The 13,357-nt window shown below is 46.4% G+C and overlaps 1 protein-coding gene across 2 annotated transcripts in view; it reads left to right on the top strand.

The window, feature by feature from the left end:
• The window catches only part of KLHL13 (kelch like family member 13), a 368,477-nt gene that overhangs the window by 79,493 nt on the left and 275,627 nt on the right, over positions 1–13,357 (top strand). Inside the window, exon 2 of one of the 2 annotated variants that reach the window (XM_069212540.1) lies at positions 4,419–4,641. The exons of the other annotated variant lie outside the window; for it this stretch is intronic. The gene's annotated coding sequence lies outside the window, so the exon portion shown is untranslated. The remainder of the gene's footprint in view (positions 1–4,418; positions 4,642–13,357) is intronic. 2 annotated transcript variants of the gene reach the window in all.

Consider the following 13,357-nt stretch of genomic DNA (forward strand, 5'->3'; position numbering starts at 1 on the left):
AGTCTGCTGTTGTTGAGGCTGCTGTTGACGAGAGATGCAGGGGCCTATACCGAGGATGCGTTGTGCTGCAACAGTAATGCGGGCTGCAGCAGCAATGCAAGTCTTTGCGACGGGTCCAATCCACTCAGCAGTACCACATTCTGCTTGGGGTTGCACTGTGCAGCTGAAGAGGTACGTCTGTGTCACTGAATCCAGAGTCTGCCAAAGCACCTTAAGTTCACTTCCAAAGGTCTTGGACTGGAGTGGCACCACTTGGCAAAGTTAACTCACAGAGTAAAGGTGCAGATGCATAGTTACTGGAAGCCTGTTATTTCCCTTAGGCTTGAACTCTGGAGGCCAGCCAACTAGCTCTTGGAGTCACTTTGGGCTCTGGGTTCAAGAGATGCAGGTCTAGTTCTTCTCTCCTGGGCAAGAGGGCAGCAGGTACTAGGTCAGCACAGCAAAGCAAGAGACCAGTAGAGTTCAGTCCAGCAGAGTGGCAGACCTTCAGCAGCACAGCAGTCAGTCTTCCTGGCAGAGTATCTACAGATCCAGAAGTGCACTGAATTGTGGTGTCTGAGATTCAGTATTTATACTTAGTGGTGTCCTTGAAATAGGGAGAAGAATCTTCTAGAGGTTTCCTTTTGAAGTCCCCAGTCATCCTTTTATTCTCTGTCCTGGCTCCAGACTAACAGGAGGCATGCAGCCCTTTATGCGGAGGCAAGACTCAGCCTATTCAGGCCTAAGTGGGACGGTCATCTGCTCCTCATTCCCACCCTGCCAGTGATAACTCATACAGGCACAACAAAGCTCCCTATTGTCAGTGGCTGTCTAGGAGGAACACACAAAGCTGAACTGTCATCTTCACCTAGTTATGTGGCCAGAGACATGGCACTAAGTGACTAAGGCAAGAAAATGCCCACTTTCTAAAAGAAGCATTCTTCAGAATTGCAATTTTAAATCTGACTTCACCAGAGGTTAGTACTTTTAGTTGTGATTCCAGAGACCCAAACATGGATTATCTATTCCCATTTGGAAATTACGCTTATAAAATGCAGTATCCTATGGAAGAGATAGGCCTTGCAATAGTGGAAAACGAAGTTAAGAGTTTTTCACCACCAGAACATGTAAAACTTAAAAGTACATGGCCTACTTTAGTTTTTTCAAGTACCTGGCATCCCGCACACTGGGAAGTTCAGGGCCTACCCTAGGGGTGGCTTATAAGTAATGGAAATTGCCAGGTCCAAATGGTTGTTTCAAACTGCACACACAGACTCTGCAGTGGCAGGCCTGAGACATGTTTATAGGGCTACTTAAGTGGGTGGCAAAACCAGTACTGCAGGTCCACTAGCAGCATTCACTTTACAGGCCCTGGGCATATGTAGTACCACTTTACTAGGGACTTTCAAGTAAATTAAATTTGCCAATTGGATATAAACCAATGTTACCATGTTTAGAGGAGAGAGCACAAGCACCTTAGCACTGGTAAAATGCACAGAGTCCTAAGGGTAGCAAAAAAAAAATTCAGCAAAGATGGAGGAGTGAATGGAAAAAGTTAGACGATGACCCCGCAGAAAGGGCCAAGTCCAACAACAGTTTATTTATTTCTTGAGTACGTCAGATTGACAGTAGGATTGACATAACTACTTTCTAAAACTTGCAAACAAAAAAAAGGGAGCACACTGCCTCACACTCCAGCAAGAAGTTGGCCCCAATGCATCTTGGTAAATGCAGTCAGATTCATTTCACATTATCAAAAGTAATCAAAGTCTTTCACCTTAGTAGGTGCAGCAAGTGCTGTGTGCAGCATATTTTGTGGGGTTGCTTGAAATGCCACCAAACGTCTTCTCAGGTTTATGTACCACTCTGGTGCGCAGGTGCCTCACCAAGGCTCGCAGCCCGTTAGCTCAAGGGAGCCGTCATTCGACACATTGCAAACAAAAAAAAGGGAGCACACTGCCTCACACTCCAGCAAAAAGTTGGCCCCAATGCATCTTGGTAAATGCAGTCAGATTCATTTCACATTATCAAAAGTAATCAAAGTCTTTCACCTTAGTAGGTGCAGCAAGTGCTGCTGTGTCTAAAACTTTGTTTACTCTTTTCTGTCCTTTGAGCCACTAAGAAGTCAGATGTTGGGACACTGTGTCACGAATATCTTAGATGATAGTACCTTTTGTTTAGTCAGCATTCAAAAATGCTGTTCACATGCCGGCTACTGATAAATAAAAATATACTGTTTTACCTACTAGTTTCTTCAATCCAGTGAATCGGCACACCTTTCCTTTTTATGGTCTTACTTGATACCGTAGCTGTTGCTAGACAGTTATGGGAGCATTACAAAAGAGCGGCTATGGCTCCGCCCACATGTTGGAATGGATGGTACATGTTTTGGTTGGACAGAAAGTGCTTTCCTCCCCAAAGCTGTAATCTTTTTCCTTATTTATCCAGCTTCCTGAGTTGAACTTACAGGGGCACGCACATGACATTGTAATGCTATTAAGGTGTCTTAGGCAACTAGATAATTTATATTGTTTTTTTCTCTGGAAGGAGAACAGATTGGAGGAGGGCAGTTACTAGCCAACATACATTATTTTTTGGTCTGGCTTGACCGTGCAATTTCCACTTGATCCTCTAATCTACACAAAAAATTATTTTACACTTCTTTGCTTCTTCACAAATATTTGTTCCCACGCTATTTTATTTTAATGCTTCACACTACCATCCAATATAGCCTTAGAACCCGCCGTAGCGGGCTCTACCGGCTATTAAAGGCCCTCACCTTTGGCTCGGGCATTTAACAAGGGAAAGGGCCTTTAATAGCCTTTAATAGTCGGTAGAGCCTGCTACGGCGGGTTCTAAGGCTATTAGAACATTCTGCCACTCAGGGCAGAATGTTCTATTAAATAAAACAAATTGCTCACTGAGCCCGAGGGGATTAAAATCCCCTCGGGCTCTGTGAGGCTTTGTTCACAGCTGTTGCTGTGAACAAAGCGAACATTGGAATGTTGGCGCTGCGGGCTTTTACCGGCCAGTAAAAGCCCGCAGCACTCCATTGCTTTCAATGGAGCTGCCAACGTTCGAATGTTCTAATATTCTTTTAAAGCTAGACCTATTGGCCCAACCATGCTTGTTTTCTCCAAGTTTACGTAGGTCCTGCAGACCAGCAATATGGTGTGGACTTGTGGCGTAGTTTAAAAAAAAAAAAAGTAAATAAACAAAAACAAAAAACAAGCATTGGCAATAGGTCTCAGCACTGAGAGCTATTGCCAGTATCTTTTAGCTGTGCTATTTAGAAGCACGGCTGCTGTTCAGCATGGCTGAAAGTGAGGTAAAATAGTGCTATGACCCATCCTGCGCTGTATAATGCAAATAAAATGTGATGGGATTCTGTGTGGGATATTCAGTGTTCGGACACTAAAGGGACCCACCACACTGTATATAACAAAGCTTGAATTGAATGAAATGCATAATGCCACTTCATGCATGTATTGTGTTTGTTTTATTTTTTGCAAAACAAAGACCGAATGTGTTAACATCAAGATGATCCTTTTAGTTTTGTTGGACATAGGGAAATCTGCCGTTGTTTAAGAAAGAACACAAATAAAAAAAATAAAAAAAAAAATAAAAAAAATGAGGAGCAGTATGAAGTAAAGCCTGTTTGGGAGGAGGTGAAGCTTGTAAAAACACGAGCACTTCTGGAGTGCTCAAAAACACAAAAAGAGTAGCTCCTAAAACAGGAGCAGTTGAATGAGACAAATACTTGGCCCATGCTTCAGGGGAGGGGTAAACACAAGAGGGGGCATGACACATGCATGCCATGGACAAATCGTGACAAAGGTTATGAGACTGATGATGGCGCAAGCAAGTGGTAAGCCTCTGGGACGGCTGAAGCCCACAGATTGAATACAACACGTCCTTTTGAGGCAGCGCATGCGCTCTGTAGCGGACACCTTAAAATGGCCTTGGGGGATGACTGTGCCCTTTCCAGGCACAGAATTTAATGTTTCCCCTAGCAGTAGGTCATTCAGATTACCTGCTAAATGTTCACGTTTGATTCAGAAAGTGGCATCCCAGTTTGGCATCACTCTAAAGAAACTGCATTTGGCATTCCAGTTTGTAAAACTACAACAGTCTGCCGTTTTTGATTTATGTGCGTAATTCCCAGGTCTTTTCTGGGTTCACCTTTCTTAGCTAGTGCTAATAAATTCCTGAAAAGGAAATCGAATTTAGACAAACAGCAGCAGTGGCTGCTGTTTGTTAACATGCATGGTAAGTTAAGTGTATTGTTTTAAGGAATGGCCGTTACATTCCCTGTCGTTAGTAAAAGCATAGATGGGGCACTAATTCTTTAAAACTGAAATTATTTTACGTACCATGTGATTGCTGGTACATAAAAACGCTGCATTGTCTATAGAAGCTCTTGTGTTTTGTCCGTACAGTTATATGTTCAAATCCCTCATTTGGAACAAATATTGGAGGTTCATGAATTATGGAGCGGAAACCCTTTGCACAGCAGTTCCTTAAACACAGCAGTTTGCGCCAGAGATGACATTTAAAAAAAGAATCAGCAGGACTTACCGCGACTTCCTCACTCCTACAGAACGATTGTAGTGGGAATGATTCTCCACTTCTATTGGAATAAAGAGCAATCATATCTGTCAAGTGAGTACTCAGGATGGTTATTTCAGGATATCTTGTTTAATTCCTTCAGAATAGTAAATCCTTCCACCATCACAGAGCCGTATGTGAAATGTCAGTTTTCTTGATTAAGACGGGAAGTCCTTATTTTGTTGTGCAGTACTGCAAGACATTTCTCCAACACAAGAAGAGTCATACAGAACATATATTACTGCAGATGTGCAAAGTGTAATATGCTATTGATTGTTATTGTTGAGTATGGGGACGAGTCACATCTTACAAGAGTTGAAGCCTTGAGTGCATCATGATTCCCCTCCATCTGCAATGTAATACATTTCCTATTACATTAGACATTAGATACATATGTGTCCATGGTGTTTGCCTTGGAAATTTTGTATGTGTATTTGTTTTAACAATTAAATAAAACGAGGTTGTAGGAAGATGGCTCTGTATATACTACATCAAAATGAGATATAGGATTGACTGATGCAATAATAGATAATACTAATGCTCTATTTGTGGTAGTGTGGTCGAGCAGTTAGGCTTATCAGAGGGAAGTGTTAAGTATTTGTTGTACACACACAAGCAATAAGTGAAAACACACACGCAATGACTTAACTCCAGGCCAATAGGTTGTTATATAGAAAAATATTATTTTGTTAATCTATTTTTAGAACCACAAGATTAATTTAGCAGGTAAGTACATTAAACGAAAGGTACTTTGCATAGTAATAGTTGAGACTTTGAATAGATTCAATATTATACCGTTTTTATTAAAATGGCAAAAAAGCTATTTTAGAAGGGGACACAGTGCAATTGTCAACAGTTCCTGGGGAGGGAAGTACAGTAGAGTTTCAGAGGTAAGTACCACACTTATGGGTTCAACCTCCGGGTATAGGTAGTCCACTGTCCACCGTTGGGGGTTCAAGGCAGCTCCAAACATCCAGCAACACAGGGCCAGTCAGGTGCAGAGGTCAAACCGGAGCCAAAATAACATGGGCGCCTATGGAGATAGGGGGTACTCCGGTTCCATTCTGCTGGCAGGTAAGTACTTGCATTCTCGAAGGGCAGACCAGGGGGGTTTGGAGGAGTACTGGAGGGACCACACCCTCAGCGGCACTGGGGTGTCCGTGTGCAAACAGGGCATCGGGTTCTCAATAGAACTCTATGGAGAGACCCGGGGGTCACTTAGGTGCTGCAGGCAGGGCAAAGGGGGGTCTCTCGGACAAGCCACCGACTGGACAAGGGTGAGGGCTGCCTGTTGGTTGTTGCTGCAGTGGTGGTCGGTTTCTTACAGGCCTGGGGGCTGCGAATGCAGTGCTTCTTCCAGGCGTCCGATATCTTCATCCAGGACAGACATGGTCAGGGGAGTCCTCGGGATTCCCTCTGCAGGCATCGTCGTGGGGGTGCAGGGAGGTCAGCCCAGGGTGGACACCTCGTCGGAGTCTCCTTGGGTCCTCTCTGGATAGTTGGTGTCTCTGGACATGGACCGGGGGTGCCCGGTGCAGCGTGTTGGGGACTCACGCTTCTGGAGTGAGGTGGGAGTCCCTTTAAAGATTGATGTCTTCTTGCTGTTGTTGGGCAGAGCCACTGCCCACAGACGTTCTTGGTCCTCTGGGATGCAGGTAGTCTCTTGGAGGCTTTTCATGGGTCACTTGTCCTGCAGAACGAGTTGCTTCTCGGTTGCAGGGTCTTTGAAGCAGGAGACAGGCCGGTAGGGCTGGGGCCAAGTCAGTTGTGTTCTCCTTTTCTTCTCTACGGGTTTTCAGCTCAACAGTCCATCTTGCGAGGTTGTCAGAAATGTGATGATCTGGGTTCAGGGTCACCCCTAAATACTGCATTTAGGGGTGTGTTAGGGTCAGGAGGCAGTAGCCAATGGCTACTGTCCCTGAGGATGGCTACACCCTCCTTGTGACATCTTCCTCCAGGGAGGGGGCACATTCCTGTCCCTATTGGTCCTACTCCTCCAAAGCAAGATGGAGGATTTATCAAGGAGAGGGTCACTGCAGCTCTGGTCACCTTTGCTGTAGACCTGGCTGGAGGGGTGACTCCTCCTTGTTTTTCTCTTTATCCCTCTGGACTTTTTGCCAAAAGTGGGGGCTCGTCCGGGGGGAGGGCATCTCCACTGGCTGGAGTGCCCAGGGGACATTGTAACACCAGGCCTGAGCCTTTAAGGCTCTCCGCCAGGTGTTAAAGGTCCTGCAGGGGCAAGGTGTGAAGCACCTCCACCCAGTGCAGGATTTGTTTCTGGCCCCAGAGCACAAAGGCTCTCACCCCAGGGGGTCAGAAACTCATCTCAGTGGCAGGCTGGCACAGAACAGTCAGTCCTGCACTGAAGGATTGGGTAAAATAAGGGGGGCATCTCTAAGGTGACCTTTGTGTGCATTTTTAAATACATCCAACACTGGCATTAGTGTGGGTTTATTATTCTGAGAAGTTTAATACCAAACATCCCAGTATTCAGTGTAGCCATTATGGAATTGTGGAGTTTGTTTTGACAAACTCCCAGACCATATATTTAATATGGCCACACTGTAGTTACAATGTCTAAGAATGGACTTAGACACTGTAGGGGCATATTGCTCATGCAGCTATGCCCTCACCTGTGGAATAGTGCAACCTGCCTTAGGGTCTTAAGGCCTGCTAGAGGGGTTATTTACCTATGCCATAGGCAGTGTTTTGTGTACATGGCACCCTGAGGGGGATGCCATGTCTACTTTGCGTTTTTCTCCCCACCAACACACGCAATCTGAAATGGCAGTGTGCATGTGTTATGTGACGGATCCCTTAGGGTGGCACAACACATGCTGTAGCCCTTAGGGACCTTCCCTAGTCACAGGACCCTTGGCACCACTGGTACCTTTTACAAGAAACTTATCTGTGTGCCAATTGTGGAAACCACGGTACATTTTTAGTGAGAGAATACTGGTGCTGGGGCCTGGTTAGCAGGGTCCCAGCACACTCTGTTAAGTCAGCATCAATATCAGGCAAAAAGTGTGTGTGTGTGTTGGGGGGGAGGGGTGGTTAATTGCACCAAGGAGCCATTTTCCTACACAGGTGCAAAGAGTTATGATTTTGAAGTAACCTAAAATCACATTGAAGTGGCCTTGTGACTTGGGAGACGTGTTCCCATGTGTGAAGTAATTGTAATATGCAGTTTGTGAGGCATTAACCTGTGTTTTTCTCATACCACTCTTCGTCTTCTGTGGTAATTAATTGGAATTTGACATTGCATCATAGTAATGTGATTGGAGCATATGTGATTTCACTGCCATAGTGCAAATCAACACATATGGTGTTAGATACATTCCTCAATGCCTCCTGGTCAGCGTCTGCTCCCTCTCCTCTGCGCAGCGCCACCTGTAACTGCTGCTGCCTCTGCCGCGTTTCGAACTGAGAGAGTGCCTGACTCTCACTTCGAGGCCCTCTGACACCCGCAGTCTCCCACCTGCAGCTCATCCTGGTGGCCATCTGCATTTAGGTATTTGGTGTCTTTTTACTTTAGCTTATTTTTCTGTCATCTTTATTTTTTCTTTTTTTTCTTTCTTTCTTTCTTTCTTTCTTTCTTTCTTTCTTTCTTTCTTTCTTTCTTGTTGAATTCTCTCTTTTTCAGCCTTTCCCTCTCCACGCATATCCGGCGTTCCATTCCCTGCTGCCGCGCCTGGAGGCTGCCCCCACCCACCCTGCGAAGTACTTTCCTGACACCTCTAACCACAGGCTCACGCCTGCTGCTCATCCCCATTGCTGTCTCTTTTTATTCTTGCTTATTCTTCTGTCCTCTTTATTTTTTCTTTTCTTCCTTTTTTGCCTCTTTCTTCCTCCTTCAGCCTTTCACTCTCCCGCCTTTCCCACGCTCCATTCTCCGCCTCTGCTGCACTTGCAGGCCCGCCCCTCTCCCTCCCTGCACAGCACTTTCCAGCCCTCCCAGCTGACTGGACCCCCAGCCTCCCTCTCCTTCTTAATGGTGGCTGCTGGCATGCCGAAGACGAGCCCAAGGCAAGCCCGCCTGTGCCTGTCCATGCCTGGACTGCGCCTAGCACTACAAACCCTGGTCCGCTGGCCTTCTATCGCTAAAACGCGGAGACCCTACATGCACTGAACACAGGACGCTCTGCCGCCTGCCATCTCGCATAACCCAGAGACACTTATGAATTGTTATCCTGCCTCTGCCACCGCACCCTCACCCTATACCAAGCACTGGACCCTCTCACCATGGAGTCATCAAACACCAACCTGGAGTGCCTCAGCTGCATCCTCCTCAACATTCGCTCCTTCCACAAACACGCCGTAGAACTCTTGGACCTACTAAACTCCGCCTGCCCGGACATCGTCTCACCGAAACATGGACAAACCCAGCATCTGCATCGGACATCGCGATCCTCAGTGACTACAAACTGGTCTGCTAAGCTCGGACTTCTCACCCAGGTGGGGCCTGGTCATTGTACACAAATCCTCCCTCCGCCTGACAACCAGCACAGAACAACACTTTCCACTCCCCCCCCCCCCCCCACCTCGTTGAGCACCTTCAATTCCAGATACACGCAACCCACAAGTCAGCTTTCCATGGCACCCTAATCTACAGGCCACATGGCCCCCCGACCAGCCTTCAGCAGATCCATCATCGACATTGTTTCTCCTCATGCTCTCGCATCCAACTGCTTTGTCTTTGGCATTCTCAGCTACCACATTGGCAACAACATAAATACCGCTTCCCTGCTCGACAACCTCACCACAATGTGGCTAAAACAACTTGTCACCTCACCAACACACACTTAATACCATCTTTTTCACCAGCAACTTCATCACCGTTGACAACACCTCCGAGCTTCACTGGACTGACCACCACTGCATCCGTTTCACCATCACCTCACCGACCATCCACCTCCACACCCTCCGAGCCCCAAGCGGAAAATGGTACCAGATCACTAAGGAACAGCTGTCCAACACCCTCAGCAAGTCTCCCCTGCCACTCACTGCAGACGCCAGCATCTCAGCACAGAAATTCCACCAATGGATCTGCGAATGTGCCAACACCCTAGCACTTCTCTGTAAGACCTCAGCTTAACACCACCTCAAGAAGGCAGGCTGGCTCTACCCCACGCTCCAGGACTCCAGGCACACCTGCAGACAGCTAGAGAAAAGATGGAGACTTTGAGGCCTTCAAATCTGCCACCAAATCCCACCACCTCATTAGCCGTCCTGCAGGACCCTACCACTGCTCACAACACCAAAGAGCTCTTCGCCAACGTCAAAGAGGTTGCCAAATCCAGTCGGAAACAGCAAGCATCCCTCCATCTCAAGACCTCTGAGAAAGACTAACCAGCTTCTTCCACCCGAAAATCAAAGACTTATACAACAGCTTCGGACCCCAAGACCCTCCGAGCACTCCAACTACCCCCAGCTCCGACCCACCGAACCATCACAGATCCTGCACCGCTGGATCGTCCTCACCACAAAAGAGACCTGCACCATCATGAGCAGCATCCACTCCGGAGCCCCTACGGACCTCTTTCTTCACCAATTTTCAATAAAGCCAACACCTCGATCGCATTAGGGCTCCGCCACACCCTCAGCTATTCCACAGAGACAGCCAACTTCCCAGAAGACTGGAAGCATGCGGAGATCTTCCCCCTCCTGTAGAAACCCACTGCCGACCCCATGGACCTCAAGAATTACTGCCCGTCTCTCTGCTGCCTTTCCCAGCCAAGGTCATTGAAAAGGCCATCAACGCTGTAAGCACATCGAGTACAACAACATCCTGGACACCTGCCAGCATGAAGACAGTCCTCCATGCCACCACAGATGACAGCCACTTGCTCCTCGACCATGGCCATACTGCAGCCCTCCTCCTACTGGACCTTTCGGCCACCTTCGACAAGGTCTTGCACCTCACCCTCTGCTCTAGACTGCACGCAGCTGGCATCTGCGGAAAGGCCCTACAATGGATTTGCTCCTTCCTGTCTGGCAGAACTCAGAGAATCATATTCCCACCTTACCTGTTAGAACCTATGGAGATCAGCTGCAGAGTTCCACAAGGTTCCTCCCTGAGCCCTACACTCTTCAACATCTACATGGTCCTGCTCGCGTCCATCTTCTGGAACCACGGGTTGAACATGGTCTACTACTCTGACGATACCCAGCTGATCATTTCACTGACCGAAAACACCACTACTGCCAAGAAGAATTTTCACAATGAGATGGAAGCTGATGCCGCCTGGATAAAGAACAGCTGCCTCAAGCTTATTTCTGACAAGATCGAGATCCACATCAACCTGGAACGACTCCTGGTGGCATCCAGCCTCAGCACCCCACCCCAATAAACCATGCCTGCACCCTCTGCTTCATCCTGGACTCAATGCTCTCCATGACCCACCAAGTCAACTCTGTTGCATCCTTCACACACTCCGACTTCCCTGGAAGATCTACAAATGGATCCCAAACAGCTGCTGCAAAACCGTAACCTATGCCCTGGTTACTAGCAGACTCGACTATGGCAGGACCCTCTACACCGGCACTACCCAGAAAAATCTGAAGAAACTACAGCACATCCAAAACACCTCTGCCAGACTCCGCCTGGACATTTCCCCGCTGCAGACACATCTCCAACCACCTAAGAGACCTCCACTGGCTTCCTATAGAGAAAATAATTAATTTCAAACTCCTCGTCTACGCATACAAGGCCCTCCACGATGTAGGACCCACCTACCTCAACCACTTCATCACCCTCTACTTCCCCCACCACCAGAGCTCTCCGCTCCGCTCAACAAGCACCAGCCACTGTACCCCGCATATAGAAGACTTCGTGGGTGGAATATTCCTCACCTACCTTGGGGCAAAGAGCTGGAACACCATGCCCCTGCACCTCAGGCAGGCACCATCACTACCTCAATTCAGAAAAAACCTTAAAACCTGGCTCTTCAACTGAAGCTCAGAGGACAAACCCCCTTAGCGTCTTGAGACCCTTACGGGTGAGTAGTTGCACTGTATAAACCCTGATTTGATTTGATATGACACATCTACACATTTTTGGATTACTCATGGATTCTCATCCGAAATTGGAGACACAATTCAAATACACCTGTCTACCCTCTACGTTGTGGGGATACCATCAATCTTCATACAAATAAGTGGAAACTAAATGTGTAAAGTTTCTTAGAGCTCTTTAATACGCTAACAAGTACCTCCTACTTCCTACCGAAAAGAGGTTAGTTACTCATCTGAATATATCCGCAGAGCTTATTAAAACTGTTCATTCAGAGCTCATGTCTCTCTTGGGTTGTATGTCGTCCTGAAACACATTGTTGTCCTGCTAAAGGATATCTATATTTCTAGACGGGGAGTTGTTTATATCTACCTGGACTCGAGCTACACAAAATCTAGAGCATATGATTATTGTGAAGTGAACTATCAGAGCAGCCCATTGGGTTCTTCAGAGTCCTCTCAAGGGAATGATCATAAACCTAATAACATTGTACTAACATAAGTGCCACTCTGGGGAATGGAAGCTCACTAAGATATTTCTCAGCATAAGGCAAGAACTGAGCATGGTAAAGCATTTGGTATGTTCTTCCATAGCATAAGTGAAAGAATGTAAAATTGCTTATGGATTGTGACTATGGTAAAAGAAGGGTCATTGCGGCAGAAGAACATGAACCTTGGAAGTCCGAAGTTTCTGGGTGTGGACACTTAAATTTGTAGTGAACCTTATAGGGTAAGTGGGGGTGTTAGTTGCTGTGTGAGCTGTGTACTTTTTTTGGTGGGTCGCTGTAGATTATGATACACAACTCTGCCAATGGCATGAATGAGTTATAGGAAACTTGGATACTTCAAACTTGAGTTGTTGGGGGTACTTGGGGCCATGTACCTTGGGTCATTGCTGTTCTACTTTTGTAGAAATGATTTCGTTGGTCTAACTTGGTCCATGCAAGACTTTTATTTTTTTTTATTTTTATATAAAGACCTTCACCAACTAGTATCTCATCAAATGTTCATGAGCATTTTGGACCTTTCACTCTATGCAAGAGTACAATTGTCTTTTGCTAGACCTGAAGTAGTGCTACTTAATGGCTTGTTAAATATTCCCAGTCTGGTCATCTGTTTCTGGCTGTAGAGTCTATATGGGTGCTTAGCTTGTTCGAATATCCTTTTTGAATCTGGAGGTTTGTATGTTTAAGGGTGGCTTAGAAGAACGGCAAAAGCTTTAAACGAAATGTGAGTGTTTACTTTGCATTGTAGGAATAGACAATAAAGGCAAGTTGCTGGCTGGTGTAGTTGTTTAACATGCTGAGCTGTAATGTGTCCATAAAGATTTTGACTGAATGGAATGTGGTGTGGCATGTATTTTGCAGATATTGAGCAGACAGTATGGGAAAGAAGAAAAACTTGGAAGTGCAGAAGATATGGCAGAACATGCCCATTTCATTGTTATAGCAAACTCCGTGGTTGTAGCTGGAGGAGAAAGTTGAATAAGCCACACACGAGGAGAGGGATAGAATGCAGTTGAAAACCAAGTGAGGGGGAAGTTGCTGCACAGAATGGAAGTCAGAATAGCATGTGAATGTCATTTGCCAGAAATGTTATGAGACCAGCAGTTGAAATATTGTGCGTGTACCGTGACGCATAAAGCAGTCTAAAGGGTCAGTCTATCCAACAAACAAATATATCTGGGAGTCTGGGATCAATTTCACACCAGGTGTCTTGTTGTAATGTGTTTGTACATTCAAGCGCGCGAGCTCTTGAC

This window comes from Pleurodeles waltl, chromosome 2_1 (assembly GCF_031143425.1).
Source record: "Pleurodeles waltl isolate 20211129_DDA chromosome 2_1, aPleWal1.hap1.20221129, whole genome shotgun sequence".
Classification (NCBI taxonomy): Eukaryota; Metazoa; Chordata; class Amphibia; order Caudata; family Salamandridae; genus Pleurodeles; species Pleurodeles waltl.